At 50.1% G+C, this 17,006-nt stretch overlaps 1 long non-coding RNA gene across 1 annotated transcript; it reads left to right on the forward strand.

Annotated features, from left to right (window-relative positions):
- The first annotated feature begins 1,411 nt into the window (after positions 1 to 1,411).
- On the forward strand, positions 1,412 to 15,700 carry LOC139057297 (uncharacterized). Its single transcript, XR_011512678.1, has 2 exons — positions 1,412 to 1,725; positions 15,589 to 15,700. It is a non-coding gene; the product is annotated as an uncharacterized lncRNA (long non-coding RNA).
- The last annotated feature ends 1,306 nt before the right edge of the window (positions 15,701 to 17,006 follow it).

Below are 17,006 nucleotides of genomic sequence, written 5' to 3' on the forward strand. Positions count from 1 at the left end.
GACTGTGGCATTTTTTCCGGTGACTTCCATGCATTGCCCTCCGCATCACTGTCCTGGTTTAATTGAGCCGTACTCCCATACTATGTTGAAGAAAAATGCACTGGTTCCACGATCCATTATAGAATGTGGAGATGGTCGTGCTCACGTGCGGACGGTAAATGCGTCTTTGGAGCAAGTTTTACTGCTGACAGGACTTAAGATGGCCACCTTTGACTCAGAAGCGACCGTCAGTATTGACACCGTTAACGCTTTCACCGACGCGAGCGCAGCAAATTGTGACTACTCTAAGGAATTCTACCACGTGACGAACAAGTCGCTATCCTCTTCAGAACGGAAAGAATTGCAAAAGGTGCTCGTCCGCTATGCGCCAGTGTTAGATTTCGCGGAAGATGAGCGTCCTATTTCACTTCCTGACTCGCGAACGCAACACCACATAAACACGGGCCAAGCGATGCCTCTTCGCCTGTAGCCGTACCGCGTGTCTCCCACAGAATGAAAAGTAATCGCTGAGCAAGTTCAAGAAATGCCCTGGAAATGCGTTTTCCAGGAGTCTTGCAGTCTCTGGCAGCTGCAGTGATACTAGTTTAGAAAAATGACAATTCTTGGAGATTCTGTGTTTATTATCGAAGAGTTAACGCAGCCACAAAAAAGGACGTACACCCTCTGCCACGCATCAACGATGCTATCGATTGCCTTCGTGCAGCCTTCTACTTCTCCATTGACTTATGATCGGGTTACTGGCAAGTACCGATGCACCCGACAGGTGAGAAAACTACCTTTGTGATGCCAGACGGTCTCTTCGAGTTTAATGTAATGCCTTTCGCTTTATGCAAAGCGGCAGCAACTTTTGAAAGGTTTATGGACACAGTGCTGCGCGGATTGAAATGGGAGATCTTCATGTGCTACCTCGATGATGTAATCATTTTTGGCGAAACACTTGAGCACAATCAGTGACATTGGCATCGTACTGGACCGTATGCAAAACGCTGGACTGGTTTCAAAACTTACAGTGTCACTTCGGTGGGCACCAGACTCTCGTGCTCGGTTTTCTCGTCGACAAAGATGGTATCCGACCTGACCCTGAAAAAATTGCTACAGTGCGCGATTTTAGCCAATCAAAGACAGCGAAAGACCTCCGTAGTTTCTTTGGCCTGTGTTCGTACTTCCGCCGGTTTAAGAGAGAGAGAGAGAGAGAGAACGAGAGAGAACATTTATTTGGACCATCAAGGTCGTTGCTCTTGAGGTCGAGTCAGGGGCGTCCTCATTCCAGGATTCCACTGTCTATGGCTGCTCGACGTACTTGCTGGACGAGAGCTTCTTGTACCGCCAGGGTATCGCCGGTCAGCTGTACCTCCCACCACTCAAATGGCGTGCTAGGCGTCGTTAAGTGGGCGCGGGACCATCACTGTCAACATGTCTCTCGCTCTGCGCTATTGCGCATTACAGGTGCTCCTGCCGCTTTCCCTGCTGTCAACCACATCCTTGCCTCCTGTTGAACCCGAATGCCAGTCCAGCCCGATGCCGTTGACGCCGCACTGCTATCAACCGCACCACGCCTACCATACGGCTTCGCTCGTCATCTCCGTCTTCTGTGCATTATCCAAGTCCACGATGACGTCACCAACCACAGTCGATATAAGAAGCCGCCAGCGCGACAGTTTCTTCAGTGGGCGCGGGACCATCACTGTCAACATGTCTCACACTCCGCGCTTTTGCGCATTACAGGTGTGTAACGCTTTTTCCATGTATGCCAGAAGGAGCGACGACCGTTTCCTATTATTGTTACCGCGCCCACGAGTGCTCCGTGATATTGCTGTTGATTGTTTTTCAGTGGGTTTTTTACTACTATGCTCTGGAGATATTGAATCGAACTCAGAACCCCCGACTCGTTCTCACTCCTTGGCTGAACTACAGTCCTTGTCTTATGAGCCAAGCGAGTAGATGAAGGTCATATTTCAAATTCTAAAAGATCTTCAGGCTTGACCCGTGCAAGCAGCAAAAAGCCAGTCCGATATGGTCACTGACATTAAAGTCATCAAAGCCAGTAAAAAAAATATTGAAATCAAAATTGGCGCTATCGAAAAAAGACCAGATGACCTAGAAGATAAAGCGAACTCACTTGACCAAATGTATCACGAAATGGCCACCATCCAGACCTCAGTACGGTCGCTGTCAATCAATTCCGCTTCTTTGCAATCACGGCGGACCGAATTTGAAGATCGATCAAGACACTGCAACCTCATTTTTTATGGATGAGATGACCACCGGGAATGATGGGCTGAGTCGGAAGAAAAAATAAAAGTAGTTTTTGTTGACGCACTTGACACTCTTCCGGATTCAGCCAATGAACGTGCTCATCGCCTAGGTCACTATTCGCCAGGAAAACAACGTCCGATCATATTTAAATTTTACTAAACTTAAGATAAAAGAGATAATCCTCTCTGCCCGAAAAAAAGCTAAAGGACAAAAACGTCAGAGTTAACGAAGATAACTCACCTGCCACACGTCACGCTCGTAAGAAATTAACCGAGTTTGCCAAAAAGGAATCCGACGGAGGTCCGTATCAGTTCCGATATAACAAATTGCTAATGGATAAGAAATACTACATGTATGATCCCGAATCTAACTGCGTTAACGAGCATACGAAGCAACAGCCGTCAGGTGATAATCATCCTACTAGCTCTGTTAAACAGCACGTGCAGAAACCGCCCTTAGCTGATAATCCCATCAGTTCGGCTCACGGCAGTCCGTAGGGACGTGCTAGGGGATGTGGATGCTCTTTTTCGCAGATATCCATTCTTTTTACTAACATCCGTAGTATCGTCAGCAAACGTGACTGTCTTAACTCCGCCATCGACACCTGCAGCGCTGATATCATAGTACTAACTGAAACCTGGTTGCGTCCTGAAATTCGAGACCACGAACTTTTTCTTATCGCAAATAATTTCTCTATCTATCGCTGCGATCACATTGTGCGACAAGAAGGTGGCTTACTGCTCGCTATCACGAAAAATTTCGCTTCACAGTGCATGCACGTTAACACCCCTTTAGAAACTGCCTGGGCATGCGTCACCCTAAATCATAAGGAAATTGTTATTGGGGTCTGTTATCGGCCCCCTATCTACACACAGAGCTTCGTAAATGAATTGCACGATGTTGTTAACATAGTTTCGACCCGTTACCCAAACTCCCCATCACTTTTGTTTGGTGATTTTAATATGCCTGTGAAGAAGAAGACGCGCCTCGCGGCACAGCCGCATCGCCAACGCGCGGCTCGGCTCCGCTTGCGCTGTTTATTGCTGTCGTCTTCTTGGACAGTGCTTCGGGCTGTCTCGCCGTTCCCGGTCGCTGTGCTTTTGCATTAGGAGCCGCCAATAAACCTTTTCTCGATTGGTGGAAGTGCTGGGACTCAAACCCCGTCGCTTGAAACTCTGGAGCTGCGATCAAGAACGCTACCGCCCGCCATGACCAACAGCTCATCCCAAACGGCGCCGACGCCACAGTCCGTCACCTGCACCGGCGTTCCACGACAACGGGACCCCAAGATCCTCAGCGGTGCAGACGACGAAGACGTAGAAGACTGGTTGGCGTCATATGAACGGGTGAGCGCGCACAACAAGCGGGAATATCCAGCGAAGTTAACCCACGTCATCTTTTATCTGGCTAGTGTTGCCCAACTCTGGTTTCACAACCACGAAAGTGACCTACCTACATGGTCAATCTTCAAGACAACCTTTACGGAAGTGTTTGGCCGACCCGCTGTTCGCAAGCTGCGCGCCGAACAACGCTTGCGCGCCCGAGCAGAGCAGACGGCAGAAACGTTCACGAGCTACATTGAAGACGTCGTGGACCTGTGTAAACGAGTCAACGCCGCAGCGCCCGAAGCTGAGCGAATTCACCATATACTGAAGGGTATCGATGACGGCGCATTCCAGATGCTCCTAGCCAGGAATCCGCGCACTGTGTCCGAAGTCGTCAGCCTATGCCAAAGTTATGATGAGTTAAGGAAGCAACGCGCTTCGACTCGGCGTGCTTGGGGAAGCGACGACTTGGTGGCAAGCTTTGGCAGCATGTACGACCCATCCTCGTTCTTTCAGCGGGTCAAGGACTTCGTGCGTGAGGAAGTTGGGCGCCAACTTTCTTTCGTCCCCTTCACTCAGGAGCCCACCTCCCGTATTCCAAACACGCTCCGCACCCTAATTTCCGAAGAGGTCGCCCAAGTTGTCCCTTCCGCACACCATCAGCCGCCTGCAGCCGCGAATCTCAACTCTGCGCTGGCAGTGCAGCCTGTCGCCCCGGCCTCTCACCTATGCGCAGCTAGTCCTGCCTGTGGCCGCGCCTCTCACGTACGCGCAGGCAGTACGCAGGCCTCCACAGGCGTCTTTCGCAACCCAGTCCCAACCGCTGCCACCGGAAGCCCATGCTGCATCTTGGACCGCACCGCGAGCTAATCCTTGGAGGACACCTGACAATCGACCTATCTGTTATTCTTGCTCCACTCCCGGACACGTCGCCCGATATTTCCGCCGTCGCCCTCAAGCGTTCGGCGACGCCTCGCGGCCCTTCCAGTACGGCAGCCAGCCATTTCGCCAATACGCCGCTCCTTCCCCCCAACCGTACGCGCGTGCTGACATCCCAGAATTTCCTTCGCGTCGCTCGCCATCCCCTCGCCGAGGCTCGCTCTCCCCAATGCGTCGGCGACCCGCACCACCTGACCAGGAAAACTGAACGTCGCAGTTCAAGAGGCAAGAACTGCGCCCCATTCGAACTGTCTAAGTCCTCGCGCCTCTCCTGCTAACGTGGTCGAAATTCGTGTAGAAGGTGTTCCTGCATTCGCTCTTCTGGATACCGGCGCAGCCGTTTCTGTGATAGCCACCAAACTGTGCCGCTCGCTGCGCAAGGTGACCACGCCGCTTTCTGGACTGTCGCTTCGTACGGCAAGCGCGCAGCACGTCACTCCGCACGCCGCCTGTACTGTACGCGTGCTTATTCACGGCATTGTTTACATCGTCGAGTGTATTTTTCTTCCCACCTGCTCACATGACATCATCCTCGGATGGGACTTCTTATCCAGTCATAAAGCCGTGATCGACTGCGCACGCGCCGAAGTTGAATTTTCCCCTTGTGACGCACCTGTGGACGAAGATTGCGACCGCCCTTGTAAACTTACCGTGCGCGAAGACACAGATATTCCACCTAGCTCCTTCGCCCTCGTACCTGTCTCTTGCGATGCCATCGCTGATGCAACGGTCCTCTTCCCACCGTCCGACGTCTTCATGAGCCGTAAATCTCTCCCACTACCCTTCGCGACGCTTGACATGGCTGGCGGCTGCAGCAATATATTTTTGCAATCCCCTGCGCCTATTACGTTGCTCGTTGGCGAATGCCTTGGCTTCGTGGAACTCCTCGACTCTTCGTCTTTGGTTGACGTCCCCCGAGACTCTTTTGACGTCGACTCCGGCCAACTGTCTTCGATGTCCGCGCTTGAGGAAACGTCCAGGGATGCGTTCTCGAATGCCATCGCCGATACCCTCACACCTGCCGAACGCGCCGATCTTCTTGATCTCCTGCACAAATTTAGAAGTTCATTCGACGTTTCACAACCTCGCCTGGGCCGCACGTCGGAAGTGCAGCACTACATTGACACCGGTTCACATCAGCCGTTACGTCAACGTCCGTACCGCGTTTCTGCCGAAGAGCGTCGTGTCATTACCACCCAAGTCGAAGATATGCTGCGCCGTGATGTTATTCAGCCTTCGCACAGTCCCTGGGCGTCTCCTGTCGTTCTCGTTCGCAAGAAGGACGGGTCTATTCGCTTTTGCGTCGAGTACCGTCGGTTAAATAAGGTAACGCGCAAAGACGTTTATCCTTTGCCGTGCATCGACGACGCCCTCGACAGTCTTCAGGGAGCAGAATTCTTCTCGTCCCTTGACTTGCGTTCAGGGTACTGGCAGGTCCCGATGGCTGCTGCCGATCGACAGAAAACCGCATTCATTACACCTGATGGCTTATATGAATTTAAGGTGATGCCTTTCGGGCTTTGTAACGCCCCTGCCACCTTTGAACGACTCATGGACAACACGCTGCGTGGCCTCAAGTGGTCTATATGTCTGTGTTACCTCGATGATGTCGTGGTTTTCTCGACTGATTTTCCTACTCACCTGCTCCGCCTCAGACAAGTTTTGACCTGTCTAACGAACGCTGGCCTTCAACTCAACCTCAAGAAGTGCCGCTTCGCCGCGCGCGAGCTTCCCATTTTAGGCCATGTTGTGTCCAAGCATGGCGTTCTACCCGATCCTGCAAAACTTCGAGTCGTCGCTGAGTTTCCGAAGCCTCAGACCATCAAAGAACTTCGAAGCTTCGTGGGCCTATGCTCAAATTTCCGGCGCTTTGTTCGAAATTTCGCATCGATCATGGCGCTATTGAATCAGCTTCTACGCGGTGACGCCACCCTCTCCTGCTGGTCCCCTGCATGTGACTCCGCCTTTGCTACGCTGCGTCGTCTTCTCATCTCCCCACCTATTCTTCGCCATTTCGACCCGTCAGCTGCAACTGAAGTACATGCAGATGCCAGCGGGGTTGGTCTCGGCGCCGTCCTTGCCCAACGAATGCCGGGCTACCCCGAATACGTAGTCGCCTATGCGAGTCGCACGCTGACGAAGCCTGAGGCCAATTACAGCGTGACCGAGAAAGAGTTTAGTATGGGCACTTGGCAAGTTCCGACCATATCTGTACGGGCGCCCATTCGACTTGGCCACAGCTCACCATGCCCTTTGTTGGCTCGCCAACTTGAAAGATCCCACTGGCCGCCTCGCCCGTTGGGCACTACGCATCCAGGAGTACGATAATCGCGTCGTATACCGCAGCGGACGCACACACTCCGGCGCAGACGCCTTGTCTCGTTCACCTTCACCTCCAAACTCGACCTGCGGAACAACTTCCGCACATTCCGCGTCATCTCTCGACATGGACTCCTTTGCCACCGCACAACGTCGTGACCCGTGGATCGCTTCTCTTTTCGACTATCTTTCTGCATCATCGACCGTCCCTGTATCCCGAACCCTACGACGCCAAGCAGTTCATTTTGCCATTCGTAACCAGCTGCTGCACCGACGCAATTACTCCTCTGAAGGTCGTCGGTGGCTTCTGGTGGTTGCCCGCAGCTTAAGGTCTCAAATATGTGCCGCTTTCCACAACGATCCGCAGTGTGGCCACGCCGGAGTCTTCAAGACGTACGAATGAATTCGCCACCGCTACTACTGGCGCGGCATGTACAATTTTGTAAACAAGTTTGTTTGGTGCTGTCTTGACTGTCAACGCCGCAAATCGCCGCCTTTATGCCCATCTGGTGCCTTGCAGCCGCTCCCGTGCCCTGCCACACCCTTCGATCGCGTCGGCATCGACCTATACGGCCCGCTTCCTATGACGCCCAACGGCAATCGGTGGTTCGTAGTTGCTGTTGACCATTTGACACACTACGCCGAAACTGCTGCTTTACCAAGTGTTACAGCGCGGGATGTAGCTTCTTTCGTCCTACATCGCTTCGTGCTTCGACACGGCGCACCTCGAGAACTCCTCAGCGATCGAGCTCGCGCCTTCCTCTCCGAAGTCGTCGAAAGTTTGCTTTCGGAATGCCACAACAATCGGACAAGCACGGCATACCATCCACAGACTAACGGGCTCACAGGACAATTTAACCGTACACTTGGTGATATGCTCTTATGTACGTGGCATCTGATCGTGGTAACTGGGACCGCATCCTTCCATTCATCACGTTCGCGTACAACACCGCGATCCAGGCCACTACGGGATTTTCCCCTATCTTCCTCCTGTATGGCCGCGAGCCTACGCATACCATTGACACGCTCCTTCCATACCGTCCTGACACCTCCGAGTGTCTACCTGTGTCCGACGTCGCCCGACAAGCCGCAGAATGCCGCCAGCTAGCGCGCTCCTTTACGGCAGAGCAACAGCAGCGCCAGAAAGAAAACCGCATCGACACGCTTCCAAACACCACCTACGCTCCAGGCGTTCTTGTGTGGTTGTCGGTCCCTTTCCAAACGCCGGGGCTTTCCTCGAAACTCGTCCCAAAATTCGAAGGGCCTTACCGAGTCTTGGAGCAAACATCCCCGGTGAATTTTCTCATTGAGCCCCTGTCACCACCTGACGACTTGCGCCGGCGTGGACGTGACATTGTCCGCGTCTCGCGTCTCTTTTGCTCTTTTTGTCAGGGGGGAGATTGTGAAGAAGTAGACGCGCCTCATGGCACAGCCGCATCGCCAACGCGCGGCTCGTCTCGGCTCGCGCTGTTGATGGCTGGCGTCCCTTTGGACAGTGCTTCGGGCTGCCTCGCCGTTCCCGGTCGCTGTGCCTTCGCATTAGGCGCCGCCAATAAACCTTTCCTCAGTGGGTATTGCCTCCGCCTCCTCTGTCGCGGGTCGGAGAGCGCATGGGCAGAGGGGAGCCGGCTGACGTGCTCGCGGGCAGAGGCGTGGGTCGCTTCGTTCCCCTCTATAGTCGGATACAACTTTAGAAAAAAGGGGAGGCCCCGCCCAGATGACCGAAGCGGCGAAGTCACTGGCCGTCCGGCGCATGACGTCGGTCCAGAATGCGCGCCCATTGGTGCACCCGCCTCGGAGGAGTAAACGCCCCCTTTTTTCTAAAGTTGTATCCGACTATAGTCCCTTGTGTCTGGGTACCCACGTTACGCAGGTGCACGGGAGCGGAGTGCTTCGTCTTTAGTATCTTGAGTGCATCGGCCGAGACGCGGCCCCTCGAGAAGTTTCTACAGGCGGCCTGAGAGTCGGTGAATGTAACCGCTGCGTCTGTGAACGTGGTGGTGGCGAGATCGACTGCCGCTTCTTCAGCCGTTTCCGGGTTGCGTGCTTTGACGGTTGCCGATGCTAACTCGCAGCCTCGGGAGTCTACGACGCTGAGAGCGCACGCGTTTCGATGCGGATACTTGGCCGCGTCGGTGTAGCGCGATTCGGGTCTTGCTTGAAACTTCGTTTGATGGCGTTGTCTCTAGCCTGTCTTCCACTCTTGTGGTATATCGGAGGCATGTTACGCGGGACACATACGATGCAAATGCACTCTTGAACGTGCTGTGGCGTTCGCGCTTGTCCGTGCCTCCGACGTACGTCTCGCTGTAGTTCAGGTCTCGGAGTACTGATCTCCCTGTGGGCGTGAGCTTGAGTCGTTCCAGTTGGCTGTTCTTGTGCGCTTCGACGAGCTCTTGCCACGCGTTGTGGACGTGAATTAAGGAGACGTGAATTCGAGGCCATGGCGGGGAGTCCTAGGGTGACTTTGATTGCCTTTCTTATAATGATGTTGAGCTTTTCTATTTCAGCGTTCTTCAAAGATAGGTACGGCATGCCGAATGTGATGCGGCTGGTGAGCAGTGTTTGTATTATTCTTAGCGTGTCTTGCTCCTTGAGCCCACTTCTTTGAGTTGAGATCCTGTTGACGAGGTGTGTGAGTTGCGAAAGGCTGCGTGGTAGTCTTTGTAGGCTGGCAGCTCATGATCCGTCCTTGTGGATATGGAGTCCATGTATTCGTATAGTGTCGACTTTCGGGATTGTTGTCCCGTTGAGGGTGACGCTGGGGTCGGCTCTTCGTAGGTGGGTGGCCGGTCTCTCGTTCTTGCTTTCAGGACGAGGTGCTCAGACTTCTCGGGGGCGCAGCGGAGGCCGCTGTTTCGGAGATAGCTTTCGATGGTATCTGCGGCTTCTTGTAAGCTACTTTCTTGCGTTCCAGTGTTCGTAGCTCTGGTCGAGAGCGTGATGTCATCAGCATACATTGAGTCACGCAGATCTGCTATGGTCTTTAGGAGTGTGGGTAGCTTGATCATAGCTACGTTAAACAGTATCGGCGAAATGACCGACCCTTGCGGGGTGCCTCTGTTGGGAAGTAGGAAGCTTTCACTGCGGATGTTGCAGATTCATGAGATACTTTTTTTTCGCGCAGACAGACGATGATCCGACCTCTCAACACTACACACACCGTGGTGTTGCCCAAGGTGGTGTCTTCAGCCCCCACACTATTCAGCAATGTGCTTGTCGGTCTCGTGGAGAGCATACCAAGTGCTATTCAGATATCAGTGCGCGCCGGTGGCATCTGTGTCTGAACGTCAGGTGTAACACGTGCGCGTGACGCCTCAAAAAGCCGCAACTTCAATTTCGGCGTCTCTTAGGTACCAAGGTCTCTATATTTCACTTCAGAAATGTGCGCTGGTCATGTTCACGTGCAAGCCAGTGACGTCCTAGCGCCATATCTCTAAATGGACAAAGCTACTGTTGCACCAGGATGCACAGATTCTTGGGGGTGATCATTGATCGAGACCTCAGCTGGAGTCCCCATGTGGTCTACGTGAAGAAACATCTAATGGTCATTTGACACCTTCTTCAAATTTCCTGGAGGGAAAACGTGGGGTACGTCATTACACGCTATGTTACAACTCCACAAGACGCCGTTTCTCGGGTATCTTAGCTAAAGCTTGCCTGCAGTGAGCAGTACCTGCAAAAGTAACATCCGCACAATCGAGAGTGCTCCGGTAGGGTTTTTCTTGGATTGCCGCGCTGCACATCAACGGCGGCAACAATTGCGATCGCTCAAGACCACCCAGTCACAACTCATACGACATTGGAAGTGCTCAGAGCACGCACCGGGCACATTGCTCACCACCACCACCTCACCGCCTCACCGCGCTGCCAAAAGTCCAGCGCAGTGCTCCCTTTTCCCTGGAGATATCGACCTACTGCGACTGACGCGATGCTCCTGGTCCCTCCTTGGTGCTTGGCTGGCCCACAATTTCGACTCTCGGTACCAGGAACTCTAAAGGAAATAGGATTCATGCTGCGCAATACATACAAGGACCATCTTCAGATTTACAGATGACTCGACAAATGCGGACGGATCTGCAGGAGCTGTGATCGTTCCAGCAAAACCCATGACCATCCAGTTTAAAACCTCTCATCGGACAACGTCGACTGCTGCGGAGCACTTGGCATGATTCATGAAGATCAACCGCGAAATGGAGCGTATTTACCAATTCTAAGGCATCCCTGCAATGTCTGTTATCCGCTCTACGTCGTGGGCAGCAAGACCAACTGTGCTCGAAATAAGGCAGCTATATCACTAACACAGAAATGACACGATGTCACTCTTCAGTGGTTTCATAGCCACTGCGGCATCGTGGTCGAAAGAATATGCCGGTAAAGCTGATAGGAGTGCTCAGGAAGATGGCGTGCAGGAAACCATCCCTTAGTGAAGAGACAGCGATAAAACTTCGCATACTCGCGCGTGATGCCCTACTGCTAAGTAGCCAGGTATACGGCCTACTCGACTGCACCGCTTGGACCCATCTCTCCGACTCGCATTCCATCCGGACTATCCCAAATCAAGACAACTGTTTTCTTCCGACTCTGGCTTGAAGTATATTTTAGAAATATATTTTCTTGCCGCATCGGAGTGGCTGACAGTGCTACCTGCGATAGTTGCGGCAGTGAGGAAACAGTCAAACATACATTCTGTTATTGACCTCGCTACAGCTACCAGAGACAGTCGGTCGTGACGGCGTTGGCACGCCTCGACGACCGACCTCCTTCTGAGCAGACGATCTTGTAGCGCCAACTGATGCGGCCTTCACAGAAGGCGATGAAGGCACTCCTGAGATTCCTCTGATCAAGCGACCTATTTGAACGACTATGACACTCCTGCGCTCCTTCGTGTGCGTGCATGTGCGTGCGTGCGTGTGTGCATTTAGTCTCTATGTGCGCGTATTTTTTGTTTCTGCAGAGGAGCCTCCCTGGTATTCGCTTCTCATTTATCTCGCTCACGTATTATGCAAAACTTCACTGCATGAGAGTGCTCTTCCTGAAGAATGGAAAGGGGCTAACGTAGTAACAGTCTGTAAGAGTGGCTCAAGGTATAACGTGTCTAATTAACCGCGTATTTCATTGACACCAGTTCCTTGCAAATTATTTGAACATAGTATGCAGCTATTATTCAGCTATTATTCAGCTAACAATTATTCAAGCTATTAAACTGGGAAGGCTTAGGAGTAAACATCGACGGTGAATACCTCAGCAACCTTAGGTTTGCCGATATTATATTCAGCAACACTGCAGACGAGTTACAAGTGATAGAGCACCTTAACAGGGTGAGTGTAACAGTGGGGTTGAAGATTAATATGCAGAAGACAAAGATAATGATGAATAACCCGGCAAGGAAACAAGAGTTCTAGAGTCTGTGAAGGAGTAAGTTTACCTAGGTTAACTAATCACAGGGAACCCTGACCATGAGAAGGAAATTCACAGAAGAATAAAAATGGGTAGGATCGCATACGGCAGACATCACGAGCTGCTGACTGGAAGCTTACCGTTATCATTGAAAAGGAAGGTATACAATCAATGCATTTTACCGGTGCTGACACATGTGGCAGGGACTTGGAGATTGACAAAGAAGCTTGAGAACAAGTTAAGGACCACGAGAAGAGCGATAGAACGAGGAATGCTAGGCATAACTTTAAGAGAAAGAAAGAGAACGGTTTGGATGAGAGAGCAAACGGGTCTAGACGATATTCTAATAGACATCAAGAGAAAAAAAATTGTGCCGGGCAGGTCATGTAATACGCAGATTAGATAACCGTTGGACCTTTAGGGTGAGAGAATGGGTACCAAGAGAAGGGAGGTGCAGTAGAGGGCGGCAGATGATTAGGTGGCGCGACGAAATTAGGAAATTTGCGGATGCTAGTTGGAATCGGTTGGCGCAGGACAAGTAATTGGAGATCGCAGGGAGAGGCCCTCGTCCTGCAGTTGGCATTAAATATTATTATTATTATTATTATTATTATTATTATTATTATTATTATTATTATTATTATTATTATTATTATTATTATTATTATTATTATTATTATTATTATTATAACTGTCAACGCGCCAGTTTGGTTTCGTTCCTGGTCGTGGTACTGTAGCTCTTCTGGAAGAGTTCTCCGATGAACTTTTTTCATCTCTCGATCAAAATATGTTTAGTGTTGCTTTATTTTTAGACATTTCTAAAGCTTTTGAAACAGTTCATCATGGTATTTTATTAGAAAAACTATACTCCATAGGCTTCAGAGGTCCGTTTTATGATGTGCTCAAGAATTACCTTTCCGGTCGTTCACAAGTGGTTGTTTTAGACGGGATGACAAATGTAAGTAGTCAACTTCCAATGAAGGCCGGAGTTCCACAGGGCTCCATATTATCACCTCTTCTGTTCAATTTGTTCGTTAATGACTTATCTCACGTTATTCCCAAAGGTGTATTATTTCAATATGCTGGTGACACTGTTTTGCTTTCCAAGCACTTTTCTTACAACATGGCCATTACTAATCTCCAGAATAATATACACAAGACAATGACTTGGTTCACTAATAACTGCTTGGAGGTTAGCCCAATTAAAACGAAACTTGTTTGCTTCAGATCCCCACTAAAACTAACAACTATAGATGCGCCCCTTTTTCTACATGTTCACGGCTGTTATCCCTGTCGGTGCGTGCCTGTCACCTATGTGAATTCGGTAAAATACTTGGGTGTCTTCTTCGACAGTGATATGTCTTGGCACAGCCAGTTATCACATGTTTGTGGTAAGCTTCGGAGCGCGGCCTGGTTGTTTTTCCATATAAAATCCATTGTTCCTTTTCACATAAAGAAGAATATTGCGCATGCTCTGGTGTGCAGTATTCTCAGATATGGGATTACTGTTTTTGCTTTTTGCTCAGCCAGATGGCAAAACAGAGTTGACACTTTATTAAGAAACATACTAAGAAACATAGCATATAACGCCCCCTTTTCTGTGTCTGATAATATTTTCACAGCTCTTGGTCTTCCATGCTTTCGAGCACTCTTTCTACAGACTGTAGTGGTGCAACATTTCTGGGACAGCAATTTCAAAACACGTCATACAGCCTCCCGAAACCTGCGTAGTTCCATTCGTTTTAAGGTGCCGCACTCTTCAACAAGGCATGGGGAAGCCAGGCGCTGTGTTTATGTTCCCCAAATTTTTAATGACTTACCAGAGGAAATGTTTTCCGCAACATCAAAAAAAATGCTAAAAATCATGGTTCACTCATTGTAACACGGTTCCTATATGCCTGAAAAATGTTCATGATCAGGCACGAATTGTTAAAATACTGTTCCTTGCTCTTTATTTTTCATTTCTTGTTGATGTTACTTTTCCTAACTTTTTGCACCTTGGTCACTATTGATTTCATGTTAGTATTGTGCGGATATATTGTGTTTATATTATGTTCTTATTTTATGTTTTACTGCACGTCCGTCTGCCGACTTTGCCGGGCCAAGTCCCTCAAGCCACTAGAGGCTTTGACAGGCCCGTTTCATTGCCCTGTATACGTTATGTGCAATAAAAAATTTATTATTATTATTATTATTATTATTATTATTATTATTATTATTATTATTATTATTATTATTATTATTATTATTATTATTATTATTATTTGAACGCGTTATGTACTCTGCCTTAATACATCACCTTAGTTCAGTTGGGTTTTTTTACCGCTAAACAACGCGGATTTCGACGAGGATTTTTATGCACTATGCACATAAGTTCTTCTCTTACGACGACTTAACGTTCGGTTTAGATAACACGGTGCGAATTGGCTACTTTTCCCAGATTTCAAAAAAGCGTTAGGCACAATGACACATCCCAATTTATTTGGAAGTTGAAATTTTTCAACATCCACGAAGCGGTTTGCAAATAGACTAGAAACATTTTGCCATCTAGAGAACAGAAGGTCTTGCTAAATTAATCCTGTTCCTCTTTAGTTTGTGTTTTTTTCTGTGGTGCCCTAGGTTGTGGTATTGGGGCTGCTATTCTTTCTTGCCTTTAAATATTATACTGGTGATTTAATAAGTGCCACATCAGAATGCTTGCTAATGACTGTTGTGTGTGCTAAAGTGTCAGATCAAACGTGTTCCACGCAGCTTCAGGACGACTTCTGTCGCGTGGAAGTATATTGAAAGAATATTAGCATTGATTCTAAAATCTAACAAGTGCATTCGTGTAAGATGCACTAAATGGTTAAACAACCTAACCACTCAGTACATTTCAAATATCTCCGCCCAAGCTCTCCTTACAGATGGTTAACCAGCGAAGCTGAAACCTGCGGCCCCGGTGTTTATCACAGGGTTAATCCCGACGGTTCATTAAACGTAGGCTGCCGGGTCCTACGAAAGCCGAGCGCTAGCAGTTGCTGCTAGCGCTCGGCTGCACGAGCCTGTTCTTGTGCCCGGGCTGCAGCATCGGCACAGCCTAGATGAGCTCGTTCCCGGTTCTGCTCGTAGCGTTGTGATCGAAAGCTGCCTGCTCCTGAGGAGTACGTATTTCGGAGCAGGAGTACGTACCCATTTCGGAGCAGGAGATCCCTAATTCACAAAATATATCATAGCTCTCGCAATTATATACCTTACATCTTACCATCAGCTCTCATATCACTTTGTACAGGACATTCTCTAAGTATTGCTCGCCCCCGAACCGATACTCTAACCCTTTTGCCCTCTTTTTTTCCACGCACCACTGTAGATTGGAAGGGCCTTCCCGCCGTCATCGTGGCCATCACCAACCCACACGAATTCATTGACGCTGTAAGAGCTCACTTCTTATCCTGAATGGTCAACACGCTTTCCTTTTTGTACACCCACCCCCTTATGTAATACCCCCACAGTGGGGCCTTTAAGGTAATAAGGTGATAAAGTGATAAAATAAAGTGAAACTGCTGCGCGTGCCATCGGCTGCGACGGAGAGCAACGATGTCACTACTGGCGCAGCCAATCGCGCGCCTCTCTATCTCTTTTTCTTTCGCGCATGCGCATGAGGTTGCGCCGGAGGAGTTCTCGGCGTACAGGCGACAGACGGACGGACGGACGGATGCACGAATCTGCTAGCCATATACAGATTTAATGTAAAAAATGGCTGTGGCTTAGCTAAGGTTAAGCCCAGGATGCGAAGCATACTAGCCTTTATTTTAACGCGAGAGCGTTAAGGAGCTCGTGTCGCAGAAAAGCCGGTGTCGTCGGCGTCGACTCAGGCGTGCGGCGCTTGCTCAGGCGCACATTTCGTTGTCGCGCCGAACGCTGCGTTGCTCGACCCTCACCGCGTCCGATGCGGGGCGCGTATAGTCGCTGCGCCGTAGCAAAGCCACCTAGAAACAGTCTCTGTAGCACGCCGCAACCTTCGCTTCTCATTCCAACGAGCAGCTCTGTCTCCAGGAGGCATCTCACCTCGTGAGTGTCTAGCAGAGGCAAGCGCAGCTGCTTATATACCGCCGCGACGCCGCGAGCGACGGCGCGAGTTGGAGCCCCGTTTCTCCTCTGTCGTGACGTCACGGTGTCACGTGGTCAGCCTTGAAGGCGACGCCGCGAGCGACGGCGCGAGTTGGAGCCCCGTTTCTCCTCTGTCGTGACGTCACGGTGTCACGTGGTATTGAAGGCGACACCGCCGCGCTTGAGGAGCTGGGTTGAGCTCTAGTAATATGCTTCGCATAAAACTAGCTGCTTAGAAAAGAACGTTCTCACATGTAAAAGTGATCCGGAATGAACCGATAACAAAGAAGACAAAGATGGATCACAAGAGAATAACGAAGACAGGGAAGACCATAATGGCAGCTGACCAGTATTATTAAAGTATTGAAGGCTTTTACCGTGTGAGGGAACGCGCCAGACCCGATCCTCCCAAAATTTAAGCGATCAGCTCCAAGCCACCACAGTCAGCACGAGAATTTCGCTCATTCATTGGCCTATGTTAATATTTTCGCTGTTTTGTTCCACGGCTTGCCGACATCGTTTACCCATTGACAAGTATTCTGCCACAAAATGCGGCCTTCGATTGGACGCCAGAGTGTGACGCATCATTCTCTCAATTGACGTTTATGCTAAGATCAGCGCCGCTCTAGCGTCATGTTGATCCATCTTGCACGACTAAAGTTCACACTGATACTAGTG

The sequence above is a fragment of the Dermacentor albipictus genome, chromosome 1, assembly GCF_038994185.2.
Source record: "Dermacentor albipictus isolate Rhodes 1998 colony chromosome 1, USDA_Dalb.pri_finalv2, whole genome shotgun sequence".
Classification (NCBI taxonomy): domain Eukaryota; kingdom Metazoa; phylum Arthropoda; class Arachnida; order Ixodida; family Ixodidae; genus Dermacentor; species Dermacentor albipictus.